Source organism: Salvelinus namaycush, chromosome 34 (assembly GCF_016432855.1).
Source record: "Salvelinus namaycush isolate Seneca chromosome 34, SaNama_1.0, whole genome shotgun sequence".
Classification (NCBI taxonomy): domain Eukaryota; kingdom Metazoa; phylum Chordata; class Actinopteri; order Salmoniformes; family Salmonidae; genus Salvelinus; species Salvelinus namaycush.
Window position 1 is genome coordinate 25,647,605 of NC_052340.1, and position 11,016 is coordinate 25,658,620.

An 11,016-nucleotide genomic window follows, 5' to 3' on the forward strand; every position below is an offset into this window, starting at 1 on the left:
AAGCAAACCATGCGATTATCTGAGGACAGTGCCCCATCATACAAATGCATGACAAACATATTTCAACCAGGGAGGTGTGACACGAAAGTCAGAAATAACGACATAAATCATGCCTTACCTTTAAAGATCTTCTTCTGTTGGCACTCCAAAATTTCCCCGAAAATTCACAAATGGTCCTTTTGTTCGATATATTCCTTCTTTATATCGCCAAAATGTCAATTTATTTGGCGCGTTTGACTCAGAAAAAAAACGGTTCCAACTCGCCCAACATGACTACAAATTATCTAATAAGTTACCTGTAAACTTGGTCCAAACATTTCAAACAACTTTCCTAATTCAACCTAAGATATCCTAAAACGTAAATAGTCGATGCAATTTAAGACGGAATATACTGTGTTCAATAGCGGATAAAATCAACGTGGAGCGAGCTCCAAAATAGTGCCCCCTAGGCCAAAGATTAACAATATGTCAAGTTCTGAAATATATGCAGTGATATTTGTTCAGCTTACAAAAGCTGTCAACCCCAGGATTGTAAAGATAATTAAATATTATCAGCATCATATATTATTCTATGTGGAAGGCTTGGTTTTTTTCTATTAAATTGTTGTCCTCAAATTTTGCTTTGACGCCTTTCATGCAATGACTTGTCATGGTCTTGGAGCACATGCCACACATTGTCTAGAGGGAGTGTGTTTAGAAAATGTATTCACTCTGAAAAGTCAATGTTTTATGAGTCTATTTATTGAGGAAATAAAGAGATGACAAAGTCAGTGAGTTTACGTAGGGGGTTGCTAATCTCCAAACATTTCAACTGAAGAAGGGCAATAATTTGTAAGCTCTATTTAATTGTCAGAGTAGACAGGAAAAGGTGCACTCGGAAATATGGAGTTTGTGCGGAAAATGGTGTCAGCATTGTAAGCGTTGCTGATGGCTCATTAGTTCAGCTTTATAAAGCTAGCAGTGCTGAACATAGTAAGTTGTCCCATAATGGGTATCTCACTTGCAGACTTGTTGTGTTTTGCCATAATGTCTCTCCTTTTCAGACATGTTGTGTTGTGCCATAATGTCTCTCCTTTTCAGACTTGTTGTGTTTTGCCATAATGTCTCTCCTTTTCAGACATGTTGTGTTGTGCCATAATGTCTCTCCTTTTCAGACTTGTTGTGTTGTGCCATAATGTCTCTCCTTTTCAGACTTGTTGTGTTGTGCCATAATGTCTCTCCTTTTCAGACTTGTTGTGTTTTGCCATAATGTCTCTCCTTTTCAGACTTGTTGTGTTGTGCCATAATGTCTCTCCTTTACAGACTTGTTGTGTTGTGCCATAATGTCTCTCCTTTTCAGACTTGTTGTGTTGTGCCATAATGTCTCTCCTTTTCAGACTTGTTGTGTTGTGCCATAATGTCTCTCCTTTTCAGACTTGTTGTGTTGTGCCATAATGTCTCTCCTTTTCAGACTTGGTGTGTTTTGCCATAATGTCTCTCCTTTACAGACTTGTTGTGTTGTGCCATAATGTCTCTCCTTTTCAGACTTGTTGTGTTTTGCCATAATGTCTCTCCTTTTCAGACTTGTTGTGTTGTGCCATAATGTCTCTACTTTTCAGACTTGTTGTGTTTTGCCATAATGTCTCTCCTTTTCAGACTTGTTGTGTTGTGCCATAATGTCTCTCCTTTTCAGACTTGTTGTGTTTTGCCATAATGTCTCTCCTTTACAGACTTGTTGTGTTGTGCCATAATGTCTCTCCTTTTCAGACTTGTTCTGTTTTGCCATAATGTCTCTACTTTTCAGACTTGTTGTGTTGTGCCATAATGTCTCTACTTTACAGACTTGTTGTGTTTTGCCATAATGTCTCTCCTTTTCAGAATTGTTGTGTTGTGCCATAATGTCTCTCCTTTTCAGACTTGTTGTGTTTTGCCATAATGTCTCTCCTTTACAGACTTGTTGTGTTTTGCCATAATGTCTCTCCTTTTCAGACTTGTTGTGTTTTGCCATAATGTCTCTCCTTTTCAGACTTGTTCTGTTTTGCCATAATGTCTCTACTTTTCAGACTTGTTGTGTTTTGCCATAATGTCTCTCCTTTTCAGACTTGTTCTGTTTTGCCATAATGTCTCTACTTTTCAGACTTGTTGTGTTTTGCCATAATGTCTCTCCTTTTCAGACTTGTTGTGTTGTGCCATAATGTCTCTCCTTTTCAGACTTGTTGTGTTGTGCCATAATGTCTCTACTTTTCAGACTTGGTGTGTTTTGCCATAATGTCTCTCCTTTTCAGACTTGTTGTGTTTTGCCATAATGTCTCTCCTTTTCAGACTTGTTCTGTTTTGCCATAATGTCTCTACTTTTCAGACTTGTTGTGTTGTGCCATAATGTCTCTCCTTTTCAGACTTGTTGTGTTGTGCCATAATGTCTCTACTTTTCAGACTTGTTGTGTTTTGCCATAATGTCTCTCCTTTTCAGACTTGTTGTGTTTTGCCATAATGTCTCTACTTTTCAGACTTGTTGTGTTTTGCCATAATGTCTCTCCTTTTCAGACTTGTTGTGTTTTGCCATAATGTCTCTCCTTTACAGACTTGTTGTGTTTTGCCATAATGTCTCTCCTTTTCAGACATGTTGTGTTGTGCCATAATGTCTCTCCTTTTCAGACATGTTGTGTTGTGCCATAATGTCTCTCCTTTTCAGACTTGTTGTGTTGTGCCATAATGTCTCTCCTTTACAGACTTGTTGTGTTTTGCCATAATGTCTCTCCTTTTCAGACATGTTGTGTTGTGCCATAATGTCTCTCCTTTTCAGACATGTTGTGTTGTGCCATAATGTCTCTCCTTTTCAGACTTGTTGTGTTGTGCCATAATGTCTCTCCTTTTCAGACATGTTGTGTTGTGCCATAATGTCTCTCCTTTTCAGACATGTTGTGTTGTGCCATAATGTCTCTCCTTTTCAGACTTGTTGTGTTGTGCCATAATGTCTCTCCTTTTCAGACTTGGTGTGTTTTGCCATAATGTCTCTCCTTTACAGACTTGTTGTGTTGTGCCATAATGTCTCTCCTTTTCAGACTTGTTGTGTTTTGCCATAATGTCTCTCCTTTTCAGACTTGTTGTGTTGTGCCATAATGTCTCTACTTTTCAGACTTGTTGTGTTTTGCCATAATGTCTCTCCTTTTCAGACTTGTTGTGTTGTGCCATAATGTCTCTCCTTTTCAGACTTGTTGTGTTTTGCCATAATGTCTCTCCTTTACAGACTTGTTGTGTTGTGCCATAATGTCTCTCCTTTTCAGACTTGTTCTGTTTTGCCATAATGTCTCTACTTTTCAGACTTGTTGTGTTGTGCCATAATGTCTCTACTTTACAGACTTATTGTGTTTTGCCATAATGTCTCTCCTTTTCAGACTTGTTGTGTTTTGCCATAATGTCTCTCCTTTTCAGAATTGTTGTGTTGTGCCATAATGTCTCTCCTTTACAGACTTGTTGTGTTTTGCCATAATGTCTCTCCTTTACAGACTTGTTGTGTTGTGCCATAATGTCTCTCCTTTACAGACTTGTTGTGTTTTGCCATAATGTCTCTCCTTTACAGACTTGTTGTGTTTTGCCATAATGTCTCTCCTTTTCAGACTTGTTGTGTTTTGCCATAATGTCTCTCCTTTTCAGACTTGTTCTGTTTTGCCATAATGTCTCTACTTTTCAGACTTGTTGTGTTTTGCCATAATGTCTCTCCTTTTCAGACTTGTTCTGTTTTGCCATAATGTCTCTACTTTTCAGACTTGTTGTGTTTTGCCATAATGTCTCTACTTTTCAGACTTGTTGTGTTGTGCCATAATGTCTCTCCTTTTCAGACTTGTTGTGTTGTGCCATAATGTCTCTACTTTTCAGACTTGGTGTGTTTTGCCATAATGTCTCTCCTTTTCAGACTTGTTGTGTTTTGCCATAATGTCTCTCCTTTTCAGACTTGTTCTGTTTTGCCATAATGTCTCTACTTTTCAGACTTGTTGTGTTGTGCCATAATGTCTCTCCTTTTCAGACTTGTTGTGTTGTGCCATAATGTCTCTACTTTTCAGACTTGTTGTGTTTTGCCATAATGTCTCTCCTTTTCAGACTTGTTGTGTTTTGCCATAATGTCTCTACTTTTCAGACTTGTTGTGTTTTGCCATAATGTCTCTCCTTTTCAGACTTGTTGTGTTTTGCCATAATGTCTCTCCTTTACAGACTTGTTGTGTTTTGCCATAATGTCTCTCCTTTTCAGACATGTTGTGTTGTGCCATAATGTCTCTCCTTTTCAGACATGTTGTGTTGTGCCATAATGTCTCTCCTTTTCAGACTTGTTGTGTTGTGCCATAATGTCTCTCCTTTACAGACTTGTTGTGTTTTGCCATAATGTCTCTCCTTTTCAGACATGTTGTGTTGTGCCATAATGTCTCTCCTTTTCAGACATGTTGTGTTGTGCCATAATGTCTCTCCTTTTCAGACTTGTTGTGTTGTGCCATAATGTCTCTCCTTTTCAGACATGTTGTGTTGTGCCATAATGTCTCTCCTTTTCAGACATGTTGTGTTGTGCCATAATGTCTCTCCTTTTCAGACTTGTTGTGTTGTGCCATAATGTCTCTCCTTTTCAGACTTGGTGTGTTTTGCCATAATGTCTCTCCTTTACAGACTTGTTGTGTTGTGCCATAATGTCTCTCCTTTTCAGACTTGTTGTGTTTTGCCATAATGTCTCTCCTTTTCAGACTTGTTGTGTTGTGCCATAATGTCTCTACTTTTCAGACTTGTTGTGTTTTGCCATAATGTCTCTCCTTTTCAGACTTGTTGTGTTGTGCCATAATGTCTCTCCTTTTCAGACTTGTTGTGTTTTGCCATAATGTCTCTCCTTTACAGACTTGTTGTGTTGTGCCATAATGTCTCTCCTTTTCAGACTTGTTCTGTTTTGCCATAATGTCTCTACTTTTCAGACTTGTTGTGTTGTGCCATAATGTCTCTACTTTACAGACTTATTGTGTTTTGCCATAATGTCTCTCCTTTTCAGACTTGTTGTGTTTTGCCATAATGTCTCTCCTTTTCAGAATTGTTGTGTTGTGCCATAATGTCTCTCCTTTACAGACTTGTTGTGTTTTGCCATAATGTCTCTCCTTTTCAGACTTGTTGTGTTGTACCATAATGTCTCTCCTTTACAGACTTGTTGTGTTTTGCCATAATGTCTCTACTTTTCAGACTTGTTGTGTTTTGCCATAATGTCTCTACTTTTCAGACTTGTTGTGTTGTGCCATAATGTCTCTCCTTTTCAGACTTGTTGTGTTGTGCCATAATGTCTCTCCTTTTCAGACATGTTGTGTTGTGCCATAATGTCTCTCCTTTTCAGACATGTTGTGTTGTGCCATAATGTCTCTCCTTTTCAGACTTGTTGTGTTGTGCCATAATGTCTCTCCTTTACAGACTTGTTGTGTTTTGCCATAATGTCTCTCCTTTACAGACATGTTGTGTTGTGCCATAATGTCTCTCCTTTTCAGACTTGTTGTGTTTTGCCATAATGTCTCTCCTTTTCAGACTTGTTGTGTTGTGCCATAATGTCTCTCCTTTTCAGACTTGTTGTGTTTTGCCATAATGTCTCTCCTTTTCAGACTTGTTCTGTTTTGCCATAATGTCTCTACTTTTCAGACTTGTTGTGTTGTGCCATAATGTCTCTCCTTTACAGACTTGTTATGTTGTGCCATAATGTCTCTCCTTTTCAGACTTGTTGTGTTTTGCCATAATGTCTCTCCTTTTCAGACTTGTTGTGTTTTGCCATAATGTCTCTCCTTTACAGACTTGTTGTGTTTTGCCATAATGTCTCTCCTTTACAGACTTGTTGTGTTGTGCCATAATGTCTCTCCTTTTCAGACTTGTTGCGTCCAAAACAACAATGGGATTAGAGTATTGTTGTATTTTCTGCTGCTGTGAAGGCCTGGTTTGTCCCTATGACAATTAAAAAGTGTGTTGGCCTTGCCCAATGTAATTGATTGACACCATTCTCGTGACAAGTGAGCATTGTTTGACAAGTGCAACTCAGAAGGGTAAATGCAGTCCAAGTTGTTGACCATTTTCTACAGTACAGTATGCTGTTGATGTGTTATATACTTCAAGGTTTTTTCTCAAACCTAACATTTTGAAGAAAAAAAATCACAGCAAGCTGTGGATAATTGCATTCTGTTCTCAGTGAAAAAAAGTGTGCTATATCAGATGCTGGGTTGGTTCTGCCTAGTGTTTGGCAGATTGAACAAGAGTGGAGGGAGTAAGAGAGAGAGAGAGAGACATGTACCCTCAGCGACTTTGATTCCTTCAATTGATTCTCCTGCTGCAAGTACAAAAGACTAAAACACAGCCCAAGGCCGCCAGCCAGTGAGGAGGGAGAAAGAATACGGAGGTTCGGGACAAAAAACCTGAGCGCAACTTTACAAATCAAAATACGTTGTTTTTACAATTTTTTTATGACAAAGGCAGTTGGAGATGGCTCAAGTTAATACATTTCCTGTTCAGTGTGAGATCAGCCCGGGGTTCAGGTCCATTAAAGCACATCTGAGGAATTCTGAAAGGCTCCTGGGTGGCTGTACAGGGGTCTGCTACCTACAATGAATTATTGTCTGAAAGGAAAAATCAAGAAATAGCAAATGCAACTAATATTTTGCTGGTGAAATAAGGCTGTTAATGCTCCGATGCTTCAAGAGAAATGGGATTTCCATTCCATGGATGGCATTGGAAGGTGAAAAGCTAAGCGGGAATAAATGACAGCTTGTAATGTGGTGAGGAGATAAAATGGAAAGGAGGGTTGATGAGGCATGGGTGGGTGCAAACCATTCAAACTAATGCTCCCAGCCAGTAGCCAAGTGTACAATGGTGAAGGACAGGATGGTGGTTATATCACTGTTGTTGCCAATGCTCCTAATTGTCTGCTCTCTCCCCATAGATTACCTTTCCTTCACACTACCAGAGAATCTATGACAACAAGATTCATCAACACAAGGCCATGCAGTCTAAACATGATGTCTTATGATGAAGGGAGGAGTAACGTGGCTTATGCTATTGTTTATAGTTTTACAAATATCAAGTAATTGGAAATTGTATTACCAAGCAAAGATTGAAAATGATCCTCTGGCAATGGGATATGGGAGTCATTAAAAAAGATGATTGCACTGCTCACGCTTTCTCTCGCTCATAAAAAGCCCATCTAATGCCCTCCAGACAGTGGAGACATCCATTTTCCTCTTGTCTTCCCTATCTCTGCAGCTCCCTTAGCGAGGACCTCGTCTCATTTTTATCCGCTGGCCGCCTTGACATTGAGAGAGACCCTTAATCAAACCATTTGTCTTTCTTTCAGCCGGCGCTCAGATCGGTGAATGAGAGCTGACACCAGAGGGAGACGTATTTGTCCCAATCAGGGCCCGCCGCCATTTCACCACTAGGCAAATGTTCTGTGTCGGCGGAACACTGATGAATCCGCCACTTAGCCTTGATTTGGAGGAGCTGCTCGCCACACCAAACTGCCAGGTTAAATCAAAAAAGATGACAACGGTACTGCCATAACCATTACCACCAAGCAGCCATCCCATCACCATTACCATAAACTCTGACATGACTCTAATGATCCCACGCTTGTTTATTCTCATATATGCTGTAATTAGAATTTTTACATTGTGCATGAAAAATTAATTGTTTTCTTTGCTTTGGTGTGTGTGTGTGTAGCCGCCACCAGGTTACGACATTAACAAGACTCAGCCTGCAGTTGCTTTTCTTGTCTACATGGGATTGTGTGGCTGTAAGATAACTACAGTGTTCCATCTCCCAGCTTTCACTGCACATCACCAAATGGACCACATTACATGGTGTCATCCTTTAAGACAGCATGTTGCAACGCTTGTGTTGTCAGAGCAGCCATGCACTAAATGCAAATGCTCTCCAATCTAGTCGTGATGCATTTGCAATGCTTCACTCTCCTCCTGCCAGTAGGAAATAGACTTCCCTCTTGTGGCAGAGACAGAGAGAGAGAGGGTTCTGGGTCAGAGTTCAATGAAATTGCCCTGATGACAGGGTCATTAGTCTGTGTATTCCATTAAATATCTTAACTAAAGTCTGGGGGTTGAGGTGTCAGACTCGCAGCATATCAAGAATGCAAGTGATGTAAGTGTCTCTAATGTAATGTACTTCTTTGACTTGAGCAGCATGCAGCATCCGTCTCTCCAACACTATCTGTAGCATTAGAGAGGAAGATGAGAGGCGGACTGCAGGTAGCAACCTGTCAGAGACAGGGCTGTTATTACAGGAAGAGAGGGGAGAGGAGGCTTTATCAGAAGGTGTGTATGAGGCTGCGGACATGAGATAGTATCCTGAGTCAAAGTGGCATTACACCACACCTTCGCTAAGAGGAATCCATTGAGTTCAAAATAAAGAGATCCACTTCGGTCGGGGGCCGCTATAAAACATGGCTAAAGAAAGTCATTATCCCTCAAGTGAACACTTCACCATAAGTGTACAGTATATAAATCAATAAGAATTTAATTTGGACCTCCTTCGTCTTTCTTTGAATCCTTCCCTGACAGCATTGTATTAACGTTTTACTGAAAATGGGTGAAGGTAGGTCAGGAAGCTCTTTTGAAATTAGTACATACAGTATATCCTATTACTGAAGAAAATACAAGATTATGGACTTTCCCTTGATTTGTGGATTTTTTTCTGTACTGCAGAGGTGATGTAGGTTAAAGGTTATAGAATGAGATGAGGTGACTTGTCAATGGCAGATAGTTATGTCACAGAGAGGGCTAGACAGACAGTATTGGCAGCTTTCTGATACCTTTCTCCTTGGATGTCCTCTACATCTCTGGATTTCTCCAGAAGTACATATCAGTGCCCAAATGGGACCAAAAACATCTCCCTTTGGATGTGTTTTCATGCTGCCACCTTGTACAAAACATTTTCATAAAAATCACTCAATCAAAACTGTATTAGCATTCAAAGTAGCAACTTTACAGCTGTGGTGAGGACATAAAATCACATCTGCCTTCAAATAAATAAATGGGAATTCAAAACGGAGTAAAACATATTTTATAAAAGAGGGAGCTGGCAGAAAACGAAGCCATTTATATTTTATGTAATTTACAGTACATTAACAAATGCCATAAAAGTGCACAGCTGTGCCCTATTCTGTGGGCACAGCATTTAGGAGACTTAAGGTAGTGATATAAGAGAGGGTAATGATGGAAAAGGTTTGCCAGAAACTCTGTGGACAAACAGCCCCAGAATGCATCAGTATTAATCAGACGTGTAACGGATCAATGGAAACGCTCCCCTTAATTTTTGTAATTTTTTACCTGAGAGATGAGCGCTTATCCTACCAGTTCCAGGGTAATCTTCAAAAAGCTGTTTATCAAACTACTGCGTTTCAGTGAAGGAGAAAACATTATGCAATAGCTGGATTCAGGGAGAGAGCCAAATGTCACTATTTAGGTAGATGAAGGCATTGCTCTTAAGTCAAACCCACCCTAAAAAGACTTTGCTCTCAACATAAGAGTTCTCCTCTTTATAAATAAAACATCCTGCTTGTATACTATTAAAAGTGGAATCTGCACTATAGACCAGAACACCACAAAATAGGCAGGGCCCTGTATCTCACAGCACATCTCAATCTCCAGTCATTTCAAAGGTACTACAACACCCACACTTCTGCTCCTTGACTGCATTGTAACCAGCAGAGACCTGGGAATTTAGAGACTAAAGAGGGTGCCAAGACTGGGCATTGTCTGGATAATAGTGAACAGAGAGAGCCAGTCCTCAGAGGAGTGCTGGAGGTTTGATATCGTAGCTCAATGGAGTCTTGTCCCAAGTTACCCTCACTCACTTTGGGCTGCAGGCCTTCCCTCTGGGGCCCATGTAAGAACCCCATCCACACCCGGTGAATTGGAGTGTGGAGCTACAGGACAGTTTTTTTGCACGGTTCACCTCCTTCAACTCCCACCTCTTGAACTTTCTGTTGTCAGCAGCACTGCATGGGGCAAATAATTCAGCTCCCAAAAGTCAGAGAGTTTTGAAACCCATCTACGGCCTCTGCCTCGTACTCTTCCCCTTGCTAATCTGATGTCTCCTTCATACTCCTGTCAGTCCCAATATTTCATGCAGAACCCCTTGATATATTTTGGACCTAGTTCCTTGCGAATCAACATGCATGGCATGAGCTCAGTGACTCACACGCACAGCTTCCAACAAAGGTAAACTTTTATGATTATACACTGAGGTACTTCCCTGACCAGCTGTGACAGAGGTAGCCCAGGCGCTGCAGGACACAAAGCAGAGTTCAGACACTCCTTGGGCACCACTTTATACTTCAGTGGGCTTGGGAAGTTCACTAACTGTCTCATACAGACTCAACAAGTGCTAATTAACTGAATACCTAACAATGGTTTAAAGTCTGTGTGACTTAATGGGTCCACAGTTCCAGTCTCATTAAGACTGCAGAAGGAGGCAGGTCCCTGGTGAAGACTCCTGCTCTACGTGGGCTTGATGAGGGGAAGAAAAGGCCAGGAGTGAACAGTGAAGTGGGAAAATATTCAACAATGGCCTTGGCTCTAATGAGAGCATAATGCGGATATACTGTACTGTATCCGACTGAGAATCCTGAAGTTAGTCTTAGATATTGTGCCATCCACTTCCCTCCCCAGAGGTTAGATATACCTCATTATGTCACAATGAGATCCACTTAAACCTGTTAATGATATAGGAACTCCTCTCCACTGCAGTGCCTACTAGGTTATGTGGCATGTCTAAGTGGTGATGATGACATGTGTTCTAAAGCAATTAGAGGTCTTCATGAGGAGAGGGCGACCATTATGACTGGCTAGAGCTGGATCACAGAGTACTAGCGCAGGCCTGCTAGCCTCACCGGTGACTGGACTCATTCATACACTCTCCTACACTACACTCATGCACTAGGAGGATTTTACCCTTCCTCGCTGTCGCCCAGGTTAAAGCAGGTTATAGCCCAGCTAACGGGCATGATGCCAGCTATCACACCCACAA